Source organism: Diospyros lotus, chromosome 6, assembly GCF_014633365.1.
Source record: "Diospyros lotus cultivar Yz01 chromosome 6, ASM1463336v1, whole genome shotgun sequence".
In the NCBI taxonomy this organism is placed as follows: Eukaryota; Viridiplantae; Streptophyta; class Magnoliopsida; order Ericales; family Ebenaceae; genus Diospyros; species Diospyros lotus.
In genome coordinates, this window is record NC_068343.1 from 32,291,983 (window position 1) to 32,308,162 (window position 16,180).

Consider the following 16,180-nt stretch of genomic DNA (forward strand, 5'->3'; position numbering starts at 1 on the left):
TCTTCTCCCTTCTTTAATTTCCTCTCATCTCTTTTTTCTTTCATTCTTTCTACAAATGGCCAAAAGGGAGACAAGTCTTCCACACTTGCGTTTATATACTACTCTTTTCCATTTTCAAGAATGGATCTCCACCATCCATTCAAAGCACAATCCATGTGCTTAAGGAGAATTAAATCTCCACCATTCATTAAAATAAACAAGTCTCCTCTCTAGAGAAAACACACTTTTAATATGTTGGCAATCCATGTCATTTACTCTCTTTAAATCCCCACCCTTGGATTTATTCTCCTTTTGAAGAATGCATCTCACCCATTAGATCTCTTGCATTTTTCATTTATTTCTCATTTACTTAAATGAGACTATTTTCATAACCATCACACTTAAGAGAAATAGAAAATTTCTTTCTCATTTAATTTAATGGGACCATTTTCCACCATCACATAAGAGACCACTTTGAAAGACATAATACTTTCTTTCTCATTTAAATAAATCCCACAATTTTCCAAACATTAATGCATGACTAATTTATTTTCTTTTTGGATTTTCTTTTAATCCAAACCATCATGCCTATCTTTAAATGCTTGAAAGACTAATTTCAATTCTTTTGCATTTAATTAAATCACCCCATTTATACTTCAACAAGACTTTGTCAAGTGTCACCTTTAGACATTAACCTTGGCTTCCAAGCTTCCATCTCCACCATCCATGTGGCATCACCACAATTATCCTCCAATATAGGGAAAAATTAATTACTTCACCACATAATTAAATATCCACCATTTTTCCCATATTCCATAATTAAATTCCTTTATGGAATTAATTCCAAAATTCCCAAAATACCTTTGTGAAGTATTAATCTCATATATCTCCACATAAATACCAAAATTGGGATTTAATTCACTTACTCACCTAATTCCACATAGGAATTATTTCTAATTTACCAAAATACCCTTTTTATTGGACTTCACTATCCAAATTAGCAAAATACCCCTCTCATAAGGCACCCTCAATCTCAAGGATCCATCACCTTCTCAAGGGTATTTTTGAAAATTTTCTTACTTCCTTTCTTATTCTCCTAACACCGGTTACACCGAGATTACTAGGTGTTACAAGCGCTGCATGCGCGACCAGAGCGCGCAGCGCACAGCTAGAGTTCGCAATTTTAGACACGACCCGATTACACGACACAACACGACACGGAGTTAAGCGGGTTAGGGTTGGGGTTAATCGGGTTCGGGTCATAAACGGGTCAACCCATTTATGACACAATTATTTTCATGTCTTAGGCGGGTCAACCCGTCTAACCCGTTTAGACACGAAATGACACGTTTAATTAAACGTGTTAATGGGTTGACCCGAACACGTTAACACGATTATATACGAAATGACACGTTTAATTAAAAGGGTTAGTGGGTTGATCTGAACACGTTAACACGATTATACACAAAATAACACGTTTAAAATTAAATAACACGTTTAACAGGTGACACAACACGACCCATTTAAATTAAACGGGTTAAACAGGTTAACAGGTGACACGACACAACACAACACGTTTAGTTAAACAGGTCGTGTCGTGTTACACGTTTAATAAACATGTCGTGTTCGGGTTTAAGGAATTTGACACGATTATTAAACGGGTCATGTTCGGGTTAGCCTGACACGTGTTATACGTGTGTCTCGACACGACACAATTACGACCCGCCAACACGAATTGCCTCCCCTACGCACGGTCAGCCCGCGCAGGCCCCTCCGGCCATTTTTTTTGTTTCAAAAAGTTGGATTTTTGGGAGATTTTGGGGCATTTCTTAATTGATTTTGGCCTTGGAGGAATTTTCAAATTTAAGGGATTTTTCGAGCATTTTGGAGAATAATGCCAAAATTTTGGAAAATTGAAAATTATGAGTTTTTTCTCCAAAATTGGTAATCAATCAATGGATTGATTTAAATGGTGATTTTTATGGAGCCCGGTAAAATTCTTGGATGGAAAAAGAATTAAATATAAATAAGAAAATGGCGGTTGGGCATTTTCATGAGTTTTCTTTTCAACCAAATGTGGTGTGGTTGAAGCCCAATTCTGCTAGTGAATCCTGGGGTTCAGGGAAGGGTAGGACGAGCCTAGTTCCCACCTAGGGCATTTCGTCTTGAAACATGGTCCACCCTTCACCAAAGGCCGGGCAGGTGGACAATTCGGGTAATTGTTCGCGAGTAACACTCGTAAGTAGGAGCGGGGCGTTACACATATGACCTTAATATTACAACAAGGGTCTACTTTACTCCTTGATAATCATTATATGAACGATGGCTTAGCTCATCATTGCTATGGCTAATACACAATCAGTCTTCTTCTCTTCCAATCCTAATTTAATAGCTAGATCATTCTAACCTTCATCCATGTCTCGCCAACCATCCTTGACTCATAATTCTAATAATCGTTCTAAATAATTGCTAGCTGTTTTGTCATAACCTTGAACCAACAGTTCCTAAGTTTTCTTTCATCGATCCCCACACATCTCCCTATCCGAGGAGTACACCAGTATATCCTCAATAAACATAATCACTAATGTGACTTTAATGCAGCTGATGCATTGGTAAAACCATAAGGCAACAATCAAATCATGACTTAATGTCCTTCCAAATCATTCCCTTATCTTACTCTCGATTGTGCATCAATCTTAGAAAATATCTCTGCCTCTGACACCTGGTTAATAATTCATCAGTTCGAGGTAAAAGATACTGATTTTTAATTATCATCTCTTTTAAATCCTGATAATTTAATACCCTCAACCAAGCCACACGTAACTAAGCATCTAATAATCTTAAGCTATCAATGGTAAATTTATACTCATTATTAAGAAATACTCCCAATAATTTTTTTGAGAATACATCCTATCATTTCCCAAATTTCTTATGGCTTTTTACTAACTACTTGTGCCTGTACGATATCTCCACTCTCTGACATCATTTTAACGATTGTCCAGCTATATATCTCACAATTTCCCCACCAGGGCTAACTTGACTAACCGTCTAGCCCTACAAGAGTCTCATTCTCCAAAAATCGAGAATCTTGGATCTCTGATAGATTTGATCTATTAAAAATGCAACATTTCCTATTGCGACTTGTCATCCTGACACATCTGTCCTTACCTGCTTCTTTCAAGCATGCCAAAGATTCACATAATCACAAAAGTTACAATCCATAACCACACCACCAGCTAAAGTAAGTAGCTACTTACGTCACCCATGGTACTCTAATCCTTGCTGGATCATGGCTTCCATAGCTTAAGAGATTCAATCTCTATTTCCATAACGATATTACCCAAAGACCCTCTGCATCTCTTCTTAAAAAACTTTGAAATTTTTTCCATGAATCCTTAGATTCTCTGTGGCCCTTCAAATTAGTCCTTAAGGAAATTCCTCGAAAATCCCAAACCAATTTATCTCTAAAGATCCCAAATTAGATCACGATAACTAGTTTCGACCATTTTCTATAAACAACTGAACCTTAGAACTGAATGATCCATAAACGAGGATACATAGCATGCAACGGAAGCGGTTTTTTTAAAAAAACCTTTCCTCGTATTGATTAGAATCTAGGAGACTTACTTTTTCGGCGGATTACCAGACAGAATGGAGCGATAGGAGCAGGATGAGCGGGAGCTTCTTCGCGTGGTGGAGACGACGGCTGTCCTGCAATCCTTCGGCTCCTTCGCATCAGAACTTGAAAGCTCTCTTCCGATCTTCCGAAGTATGACTCAAACTCGTGGCCTCTCTTTCGGTGAAGAAGAGTCAAAAATCGACTTGGATGAAAAAACAACCAAGGAGAGAATATAAAGGGAGAACCCTAGGGTTAAAACCCTAGTAGGCCAAACCCTAATGGGCCAAGTCCATTTAATTAATTTTATAATTGGGTTAGCCTAATTAATTAATTAAACTAATGAACTATTATTTTATTCTAGCCCAATTAATTATGGACCATTCCGAATAAAATAATTCTCTCTCAATGTAATTCATCCAACAAGCCAAATGTATTAAATAATACATGAGTTATATCGAGCTACCCCGGGGACCAAAAGACAAATTATTCACAGCTACTAAAATGATCAAAATATCCCTGCTACCTAGTAGCTATATTTTGTCATTCTAAGTGTTCCAACTATCACCATATGGTAACACTGACCCCACGAATAATTTTGCATATGCCATGTCTTTGACCTACTAGTGTAATGACGAAAATACCCCTCTGCGTAACACCCATCATTTAGAAAGGAATAATGTACTAACACCTCTCTAAATGATTTCTACCATCCTTAGATCACTAGTCCAATAATCCGTGACTACTCGAATGTACTTGCTTATCACTGGGAGCTACCCAGAAGCACACACTCTTAAGTCACGTTCCCAGGGCCCTGGATTATTTGATTATTCTTGGACAATCACAAGGGGGTGAATCACAGAAACTATCTTGTATTAGTCTGTCTTAGCTAATTAGAAACCATACTCCCAACTCAAAAGGTTATTGATCTTTGATAGACCTCACCTACAGTGAATCTAAGAATATAGCTCTAGGTTCACTAGACCACCAACTAATACTCAAGTATTAGAGTACTCGTCCACGTAGTAGCAGTGATAGACTAGCTCCATGATAATTAGTACTTTGTCATTAGCTTCTATCACAGGTCCACTCTACGCATTCCGAATGCGCTTGTACAATTAGAGTAAACGGACTGTTTACTGGCTAAGGCAAGCTATCCTCCATTAGGATCTATTGCACAATGATCTTATCATGATAGAATGCCCAGTTCTATTAAAAGATCAAGAGTAATATTTTCTTGCTTATTAAGTACCCATGATTCATGCCTAACTGTGAAGAACGACCCATCACATGAATCACTTACTTAATAGCATGGACACTTTTCCAACAATTAAATGCAAATAATATATGTGCCATAAACTGAATAAAAGAAACATCATTACCATAAATTAAACAAAACGTGTCTTTAGGGCATACATTTCCAACAAGAACCTCCAAGGATCCTTTACCTAAGTATACCTTGAATCTCACTAATGATTTAGGTCCCCATGTGGATGCATAAGGCATAACTTATTTACATGTCCCTTCTCACAGACTTGCAAATCCTCAAGCTCACTTGACACACTGAACCGTAGTCATAAACTCTATTGATTAGGTCTCTCATTATTGCCTTAATAGTCGATATAGCGTAACAAGCATCTCTTGCATTTAGGTACAAGAACTTTACCTTGAACGAAGATTACCATCTCACTACTCATCGACATGACTTTAGATTGGCCATGCTCTATTACCTGAAATGTCACTCACCCAGATTCCACTGCCTCTTGTATTTCATTCTTTAGATCCATCTGACTATCGACCTATGACCATCAAATTAGTTCTTCTTAGGCATTACACTTACCATCAGTCAGCACACAAGTTGTCACCATCAACTCAGTCATATAATAGGCTTACCCCTACATCAAACGTTGACCCTCACACTGGTACGCCCTGGGTGAAACTGCATGATCTCGTCATAGTCTTTTAGGAATTGTCATTCACTATTGCTGCCACATGTCTAACTCCTTCTGCAAAAATAGACGCCCTAGGTCCTCGTTGCTAGTGATCACATCATTGAACAGGTAGTGCCTATATAGCTCATGAGCATTCATCAAATCTACCATGTCCACTTTACAAGTTGGATAGCTTTTCTATGCAACCCAACTCTATCCTCGAGGCATATGCTAAAAATGACCCATCTCATGATCTCACTAGCATGCCACACTAGATACTGAGGTTAATCTATCCCTCGAGCCTCACAATGCTCGTCTCATGACCAACTCACAAGATAACCACAAACCCAGATGTAATTCTTTAAATAGGACACACAGTCCACATTCAAGACATTACTTACTTATTTCTCCCTAGATCATGTCTCCACAATACGATCCATCTTATTTTGGGTTGATTCCCTAGGCTTCCAGCCTCGCTCAACACGCTAGTGGTACACCTCGCACCCTAGACCATTGGAACTTGGACCCATCATTTTAGCCAATGCTATTTTCCTATTCTTAGAATAGAAATATCTAAGTATGTCATCATATCTTTTTGCCTTAACCTAGACCCTAGGGTTCTCGATCTATACATTTTATTTTTAGAATCGCTAATTTATCCTTACATTCGAATCTTGATGATCCATATCATCCATTCCTGAACCTAATCTTGACAGCTAGGTTATATCACATCAGACTAACCATCTATAACTCAATCATTTCGATAACTACCGGTTACCCCTTCATTCAGCGTAAGGATTTCGACTAGTGACCTCAAATCAACAGTCTCTTAATCTCATGGATCCATAACCATAGTTACCAAATCAACCTTGCATTTGAAGCATATAATCGGACCCTAACTTTAATGGCTAGGTTATTTCGATCAGTTGTACTCTTAACAAGGTCAATATTCTCACATCAATAACCTCTAAAACTTCAACTGACAAATCCTGAGTCTCTAAGTAGGGACTTCATTCTATGAACCATCCATGATTCAACCATTCTTGATAACTATTAGTTACCTTATCATTCATGGTAAGTATTTTGACTAATAATCAACAAATGAATCCTCCAATTCCTATCATCTCCTTCCCTGAGATTTGTTCTAAATCAACAATCTCTGAACCATCAACAATCCCTAAGTCGCCAAATAAAATTTTTCTCTAATACCAACTATAACACCCCACTTTCTCAGGCGTGTTATAACTTAGGACAATTCTGGGACAATAAATTTTTCTCTTTCAAAACCAAGGCTAAACTATATCATTCCTCATATTCATCCCAAAATTTCCATCTATCTCGAATGAGAATCAACACAAACATCAAATGCAGAAACTAGAATTGAACCTTAACTTTAACATTAACCATAAATAAGGTTATATATCATCATTTCTCAAACCGTTCAGAATCCAAAGTAGTAGAACTTAAATACATGGGTTACATAACATAGATTCAATTCATCATGCACTTTGCTAAGTGTCATTTCATGCATCATTCATCCTCGTTTCTACTACAATCTCTATTTGAAACATTTGAATATTCCAAGGGCAAAGTCCAAGTTAGATGATGAATCATCTAAGTATGGGTACAATAAACATATTTCATATATGGATGCAAAAATGCAAAATGTCATCATTCCTTTAGTTTGATTTGGCCGCACCCAATTGTTGCTCCCCATTTTTATAGCCTCCTTACCAGCTCAAGGTGTATGGGTGCACCCTTGGTAAAGTAGCGATACCTATCCATAATCCCAAACTCTATGCAATGCATGACCAATAATATCATCATGAATGTATGCACATTTCATCGTAGCATGTAAATGCAATCTATATGACATATTCACATCAAGACATGACAATATTATAAAATCATTTACGTAAAATAGGGTTCGGGGTTAAACCACTTACCTCGAACGTATCTTAGAATATCTTGATTCTCGTGCCAGGCTTCTAACGTACTTTATAATACCCCATATTTTTGTGAAGATGCCACGTATTTTAAGTGAGTTTAAAAAATTGAAAAATACGTTTGAATTGGCAACGAGTGACCAAATCAGTCGCAGGGAGTGCCCTAGATCTTAGATACCTGGGGATAAAGGTATATTTTTGACGAGCATCCCGAGGTGAGATTTATGACGCTGAAAGAAATTAAATAGGAGATGGGTTTTCAGTTAAGCTAAGTTGTAGCCTAAAATAGCCGAATGATGGTAAGGGGCTTCGGGAAATCATACATATCAAGTAATTTTGATTTATTAATTTTGAGATTTTAAGTATCTCGATAAATTTGATGTTTGAGGCTGTAATTGTAATTAGAAAATTATCCAAATGAAATAAGGATAAAATTAAAAGCTTATGTGGTAAAAAATTAAAGTTGAAGACTTGAAATAAGGGCCAAAATGTTATTTGGAAGAACTTTGGGGTATTAGCTTGGATTTCAAAAGTTCAATTCATTCTAGTTTTGGATTTCAAAAGCCACTCAATTATGGCTTTGAGTCTTTGGAGTCCATGGCTTAGATTGTGACAAGTGGCATAATGGTTGGAGAAATCTATAAAAAGGCACCATGGGTTGTTCTCAAATCATTCCAAACAAATTTGAGAGTTGAGGAACTCTAAGAGGAGGAGCTTTCTCTAGAGAGAGAGTAGGAAGTTCGACAAGAAGGCGGGAAGGAATCGAAGGAGAAGCAGGGGAGAACGAGCCTCGTCGGAGTTACGAGCCTTCGTCGGAGTTTGCCAAAATCAGTTAGAAAAAAGTGAGGTAAGTCCTTTTTTTTGATAATCCTGTAGAGGGGGAAGAGAGGGTGACATAGGTTCAAATGGGGGTCGAATCGAAGTTAAAACGAGGGAGATATGGCCGAAATACGAAAACGACGCAATGTAGTCCGAAACTATTGGGCAGCGTGTGAGTTACACGCGCCGAAAATGGATGCGCGTGAAGGTGCGTGAGCCACCTTCCGGGGGCGCATGAGGGCACGTGAGGAGCCCATTTTCCTTCAAATGTTCTAGTTATACCCCTAATTTAATACCCTTCAATTCTATGTAAAAATATTTGAGATTAGACTTACCAAAACTCGTGTTTTCTGTAGAAACCTAGGCCGTTTGCTGTGAAATTATACCCTCCAAGAGATAAACCAACAAGGTGAGACTCCTATACTCCAAATCTTATTTTTTATTCTCTTGTGAGAGACTTCTATTGCATGAGACTTGTTTTGTGAAGTTCTTATACATATACTCTTGTTATTCTCTTACGTGAAATCATGTTGCATATATGAAATGTATTTTTTTGGAAAATATATGTTGTTGGCTTTTTAACTGTTGCATTTATAAAATTCATGTGACCATACTGTTGTACCTATTTGTTGTTGGCCGAAGGCAAAAGTCGGATATCCCTCAAGAGGCGCTATGAGTGCGCCATCGAGAAAGCTCTCGTAAGAAAGACCGTGAGCCTAAGGAACAACAGATGTGGTGCTTGCATGAGTTCTATGAGGTCAGGCTGAAGTGACATGGTTAGGGACCTCCCGAGAGGCGCTATGCGTGCGCCATTGAGAAAGCTCTCGTTGGAGGAGGCTAACGTGTTCACGAGGCACTTTGGAGTAGTTCTCGTTGTCTTCTCATACATTTTATATCTGATCATGCATCGATATAAACTGTTTTTGGAGTTTCTCACTAGAAGATTCATCTTCTAATTATACTATATCCCTAGAATATTCAAACGTTCCAGGTTCGACGAGCGGCTCTAAGGGAAATGAGGTAGCTGAAGAATAAGTTTAATCTGTTGTCTGTATCATGTTTAGCATATTTTTGTTTATATGCGAACCTATGTAATTTTTGATATGTTTAAGATGTTTAGTTATCACTTGATGATGTCCATGCAATACATTTTGTAAATGTCTTGAACGATTTTATTTATGATAAATAAAGCATTATGGTTGTGAACCATATCAGGTTCGATCTAGTTTCTGCTTTCGAAATTTTAACACCTATCTTAGCTATTCGATTATTGGGTTTGTTAAGTTGAGAATGTGAAAATTAGGGATTTTGGGATATTGTGTGATGTATGGCAGTGATTGTGATATGAATAATTTTTATATTCCTGAAATCCTAAGTTATAACACGCTCAAGAAATTTGGGGTGTTACATACTTAATTTGGATCCTCAACATACCCTAGCCATCATATTTATTTAAGAATATCAATATTCTATTTTTTCCTAATTTGCTCATAATTTCCCCCTATTCCTTCTTATTTTTCCTTAATAAATTCAAATTAAATATTTCTCAAATATTTCCTCAAGTATTTCTCTATAACAATTCATAAAATGACTTTCCTGATTTTGTAAAAATTTTTAAGAAATTTTACTCACCTTGGCTTAGCCCCTTAGGCTTCCTCAGTATGCGTGTTATGACCTCGAAATGCATGCCCGAACAATTTCTTGGCCTCATGCATGCTCTTCTAGCCCCAAATTAATTTATCAAATTTTTAAAGATTTTTTAGAGATTTTTCCCATTTTTTTTCCTATTTTCTACTATTTTTTCCTTTCTCTTATTTTTTTCTTTTTCTTCTTCTTCTCCACCTTTCTTCTTCCTCTACTAGCGTACACAGTGCGCCTCCTACGCACGACTGTTATGTTAGAGTTATGCCCCACAAGCCAATTATATTTACATGTAATTGATCATACTTTACATTTTGATTCTTTATCTTCAATCAATTGTCATTTCAAGGCATTATGTTTTTATTTGTCATTGATGGTTGTCATCATTTTTAATTACAATCCATACTTAACAAAGTCCATAGATCAAATAGGCTCATGGAATATGGTCGTGCATAGAGATGACGATCATGAAACATATTCCTTATAAGCCTTGATCTTAAATGTTCCTAGTCATAGAGTTATTAGGATTGGACACTAATAACTCGGATAGACTAGCACATATGATGCATGCTCAATCAGGAGAATGTCTTGTTTCATGAACGTTGGTGTGTGCACACTAGTGCATATATATATGTGGGTGTTAATTATAAGAATAAGTACACTGAACTGACTCGCTATAGAATTCCTAATGGTTATTGTTTTATATTGAATTGGAATTCTTGTGTTGCAATAGTACAGATTGATCCTTAGACTTAAAACATCATGGTACTCTTATATTTGACTACTTACACTTTGGTTCTTTTTTGGATTCTAATGGAGTTATTAACAAATTATCACTAGGCGTAACCTTATCACATATGAAGGCTTGTGAATGTCGAAATAGGATTCATCACTTATCGATAAGATGAGAAGATGTCCTATGTATTTCGATGATTTCATGTATGAGGAAATCCTTAGCTAAGGTGAGGTGGAAATCAGAAGGTGTTTTGATTTCACCTATCAAGTCATAAATCTGGAATGGATACATAGTTATTGAATGATTAGGGTTTCGTCATAAAACCATATCCTAAATTCAATCGGGATATAGATTGATGAAAGGATTTTACTGCATAGTAATTGCAATTGAAAAGGTATGTGTTTTTTCATCATTGGATAGGTATTCACGGCATGTTGCTAAACGTTAACCATGATATGTAGGGTTTTAGAATTAATATGATTAATTCTAAAACAATTAATTAAAGAGTTTAATTAATCTAATAAGTTAGGCCTTGATATAGCCCAATAGAATTAGCCCTACATCTAGCCCAATGGTGGACCTAAGGGGTCACACACTTAGGTCGAGCCCGTTCCACAATTTAAAAGAGAGAGTCGGCCCAATGTGATTAAGGGCTGGGCTTAAATTGTTTAGGGGTTTTCTAAGGCACGATTAGGGTTTTATCTCTATAAATATGTCACTTAAGAAGCTGGAAAAGGAGGAAAAAAATTTGAATCTCTCAAAAGGCGCCTAGGGTTGCTAGCACTACTCAAGGCGTTCGTGGAAAGGGTCGATCGTGTGAATCGACTTAGAGGAGTTCGCTCTTGCGACTCTATGGATTGAATCAAGGCATAAACCAAGGCTACACGGTTGCCAGTTTCTAACATGTTAGCCACCCGCTGGCCTGGCCTCCATCGTCGCTGCAGCCAACGCTGCCGCTCTTGACGATCGCGCTTTCGGCTGCCACCATCTCAGGCCGTCGTTCCCTACTCAATCGCCGCTCAACTGATGTTCACGGCTTGCTACTTGCGACCATGGCCTCTCCAGCTCTCCCTCTCGATCTCCTTCTTTCTCCAAGCCATGCTCAGCCTAAGCTCTTTCTCTCAATCTCCTCTCATTTACTTTGCTACCTCTCAATTAGCCAAAGTCACTACCAATTTATAGGTAGCCATGGCTTGAGCTCCACGAGTATATATATATATATATATTATACATCATATAATCACACAATCTCCTCAAATCTTGCTTCCAAACCTTCCTCAAATCCTGTTGCAATTATCTTCCAACTTGTGCAAATCTGGGCCATGAAGATTTCACAGAGGCTCCATCACGTGAACACTGATATGTACGCATATATATATAATTATATATATTTCATCATGATGATAAGAAAATTACATATTTAAATCCCAATTTCATCTCTATTTCACTTACACAATTCTCTAATTATAATTACATCCTTAAACATCAAATTAATTAGAGTTACGCTTCCGAAAATCCAAAATTAATAACTTAAATCTTACTCGATAAGGATAATTTTGCCTTTGTGTCCTCACAGGACCTTTGTTTCATCTCAAAATCACTTCAGAGTTGTTCGTTACGCAAAATTGAAGCCCCCTCAGGATTCCGTTGACTTCTCGGGAGTCCCCTACAATAATTTAATTTTTCAGCCCGAATCGAAGTTGTACCCAAAACTGTCTCAATTTTGATTTCTTCTAATACCATAAATCCTATATCGGGACGTTCATCAAGATCATATCATTTTCTATAGACAATTACACCCTAGGGCATTCCCTATAGTTGATTCGGCACTAATAATTATAAGAAATTATACTTAAGTGCCAAATCTTTTGATAATTTCACCTATGGACCAAGTTAACATTACTCTTGAGCCCTTTAGAAAATCTGGGATATTACAGGACTCGTCTATCCCTTAATAGAGGATGATGTATCTAAGGTGTCTTCGATGGATATTCATTGTAAATCCATGGTTATGGTGAAAGAGATCAATAAGGAGTTATTAATTTACTTTTATTGAGTGAGGATATATCCATAGGACCGAAGAAAACTCATGTGATCATAATCAAGCAACACATCATTAGACTTGAAATGACATAAGATACATTAACGAGAGGATCGAATTACATGGTAACCATGCTCGTGAAAGGCTGTTTGCGGATTGTGAATCCTTCTGAATAATTAGTTAGGCATGACACCTTCCTAGAGTCCAATCTTGTCTTATGTGTTCATATTGACACATTGTTAACATATTCGAAAGCCTAATGAGTCATATGCAATAGGTATGGTCCCCAGCTTAAACTAAGAGAGCGGGCGTATGGTTAAGTGGGATACTTCGGCAAGAAGTTGTGCCGTCATAAATTCTCATGGAAAAAGAATAAATAGACGTAATGACGTTGATATGACGAGGGGTCGTCATAAAAGAAAGAGTTTCCTAAAGTGTCAATTGATTAAATTAGGAAGGAGTTTCTAATTTAATAATTTTCTATTTATTGGAGTGACAAATAGGAAATAAAATATATTTGGGCTTAAGTTAATATTTGGGCTAAATTGGATTTGGGCCAAATATTAAATTAAATATTATATTTGGACTTAAATTAGATTTGGACCAAATATTTTATTTAAACTTATAATTGGATTTGGGCCACTTAATTAATTACTAGTTGGACTAGGATAAATGGGCTGACCCATATCCACTAGGGTTTTGGAAACCCTAAAAGGCCATGTTCCTCTATAAATGCCCCTTTATGGGTTGCCAAAATAAATGAACGATTTTGTATGTTTTTCAATAGTTGAAAATTTTCCATTCACTCTCTTATGTTTCTTTTCGAGATCAATTCGAAACGAAGAGCTTCTTTTCGTCCATACAGAAGCTGCAAAAAGGAGAATGAGCTAGCACTCCCATTCCGCTCTTCTCGCCAACGAACGTGTGGCACGTATCACAAGTTAGAGGCTAGACGCTTAGACGATTTGGATTCATAAACAACTCAAAAATATAAAGGTTAGATTTACTTTATTTTGTATGTGAATTATTTGATTTCTACGTTGATCCAATCGTCGGGATCGGGGTAAGATTCAAAATTTTTGAACTATGCTGCTTGCCTTATAATGATCTTGCTTTACTTTCAATCCCTTGATAGGGAGATTGAATTATCATTAATCTATTGCTTAAGGTCATTAGTTTCTTAGTTAAGTGTGATTTGATTGCAATTAATGAAAGTGTAAGTAATTATAGCAGTGCCCACATGATGAACTTAAAGTAGGATTTTTCAGCAGTGAGTTGTGGTAATTTGAGGAACACACTGGATCTGCCATTATTGTGTTTAGATAGATGTGATGAATGAATTGTGGATGGCCTTAGTTTCCAAGGAAGTCAGGGTATATAAATTTCTACCATGAAATAGAAGTGTTAAGGAAATACGAGAATTGAAGGGAATTGAACATTAAAAGCATGCAATTACAGGATTTGCTAGATAAGGATTTTAATCATCAAGTATGTTACCATGGGGCTCTCCTATGTTATTTGTGAGAAAGAAAAATGAGCCTTTATGGATGTATATAGATTATCATGCTTGAATAGAACAACCATAAGGAATAAATACCCCTTTTTACCTCATAGTGATGATATATGACAATTATGATATGGTGAATATTTGGCCTAACGAATTATGATATGTTAGTGTTATTGTTTTCCTTGATAATATATTGATAGGCTCGTCAAGTGAGGAGACTTACTATGAGTACTAGGGAGTTTGAAGTAGGAAGGGGTGTGTTTCCCCTCAGTTGTTGATCTACCAAGTAAGAATTTGGAGTACCGAATTCTGTTAAGGGGGAGAGATTGTTACAACCTAGAAGTAGGTCTAAGACGTTTTGTTACCATTGGAGGTGTATTATATTTTGTTATTAATGGATCAAGATGTTGAGGAGTTATAGATATGTTATGGGTGAAAAGTCAGAATAAATGAAGTATAAGTTGTGGAAAAGACAAACAATGAAGTGTGAAGTGTAGTGATGCTTGAAAAGTCAAAGAAAAGAAGTGAAGGGAAGGTAGCGGCATGAAGGCACAACGGATTGTCGACCAATGGCAAGGAGCTATCGATTGGTCATGAACAATTGCCCAATCTCTTTCGGTCTGTTGACCATTTTCTGCTGGGGCTCGGTTCCTAAGTTACTCGTTATGTAAAGCAATGAATAATTAATTGTGTTATGTTGAAGAATCAAAATAAATAAAATTTGGTGTATGTGGGAAAGTAAAAATAAATGAAAATTAAGATGTGGAATAGTCAAGGCAAAAGAGGATTTTAAATTATTGTGTTGGAAAGTCAAAGTTAACAAATGGGATTATGTTGAAAAGTCAAATAAAAAGGAGATGATAAATCTTGTGGGGAAAAGTCAAAAGAAAAAGAGGTTGAAAAGTCAAGCAAAGGGATTGTGATTGAAGGTTGAAAAGTCTATTGAAGAAGGTTTGAAAAGTTAAAATTTAAATGTGAGGGAAGTGGGCTGCCAAGTATGTGCAAATATAGATGTTTATATAAGTGTTATATGTGCTAAATAAAATTGTTATATGCATAAATGGGTTATATATATGTGTATGTATAAAGGTGCAAGAAAAGAAAAAGAAAACAAGTGGGAGCAATTGGCTAAGTGGCGTGCAAGCCACTCCGCCTCCATTCTTCATATTCTTTCTCCTTCTTGCTCGCTCTCATTCTCTTCTTCTTCTTCTTCTTCTTCTTCTTCCTTATTTGGAGCTTCAAGAAGGTGAGATTTTCTTATCTCAAGCAAGTGCTTCTTCGGGTCTAGCCATCTAAAGTCTTTAAGGTAAGTTCGTTTCCTTCCTCATTTTCTTTCATATGCAAGTTCTCCTTGTCTTCTATTTCAGATTAAAAGTCCTTGATACTTTTGTTTCCATTCATGATTGTTGGATTCTTCCAGTTTTGGATTCCAATTGTAAGAGCCTTAAATTTTTGTAAAAAAATGGGTCTTCCTCTACTTTTGTGGTTCTCCTTGAAACATTGTTGGATCTTGTTGTAATCCTTGATAGGGTCTTGTTTCACCCTAAAATTTTTAAAGAATGATGCTTTTGTTAGTTAGGACTAAGAGTCGAGTAAGATGTCGGTGTATCTTGTTTGTATTCTCGATGTTATTCGCATTTGAGATATTTTGCTTCTGTCGGTCGACAGATTGCCCTTGGCTATCAATTGTTTGAATATTTTGTCTCTGGTGGTTAACAATTGGCAGTGAGGCTGTCGATCAATCAATTTATCATACATTGTCAGTCGATAAATGGTGCATTGGTTGTCGACCGTTCCACCCATTTTTGTTTATATATTGTTCTCAATCCTCTTTCTACTTGTTTTTAAACTTATTTGATTGATTCTAATGTGGATTGGTTGTCTTTTGGAGGGGATCTTAGATGTGTTTCTCGAGTGTTAAGTTTGGCATGAATTATGATATGGCATGATTTTATAAGTGTGTT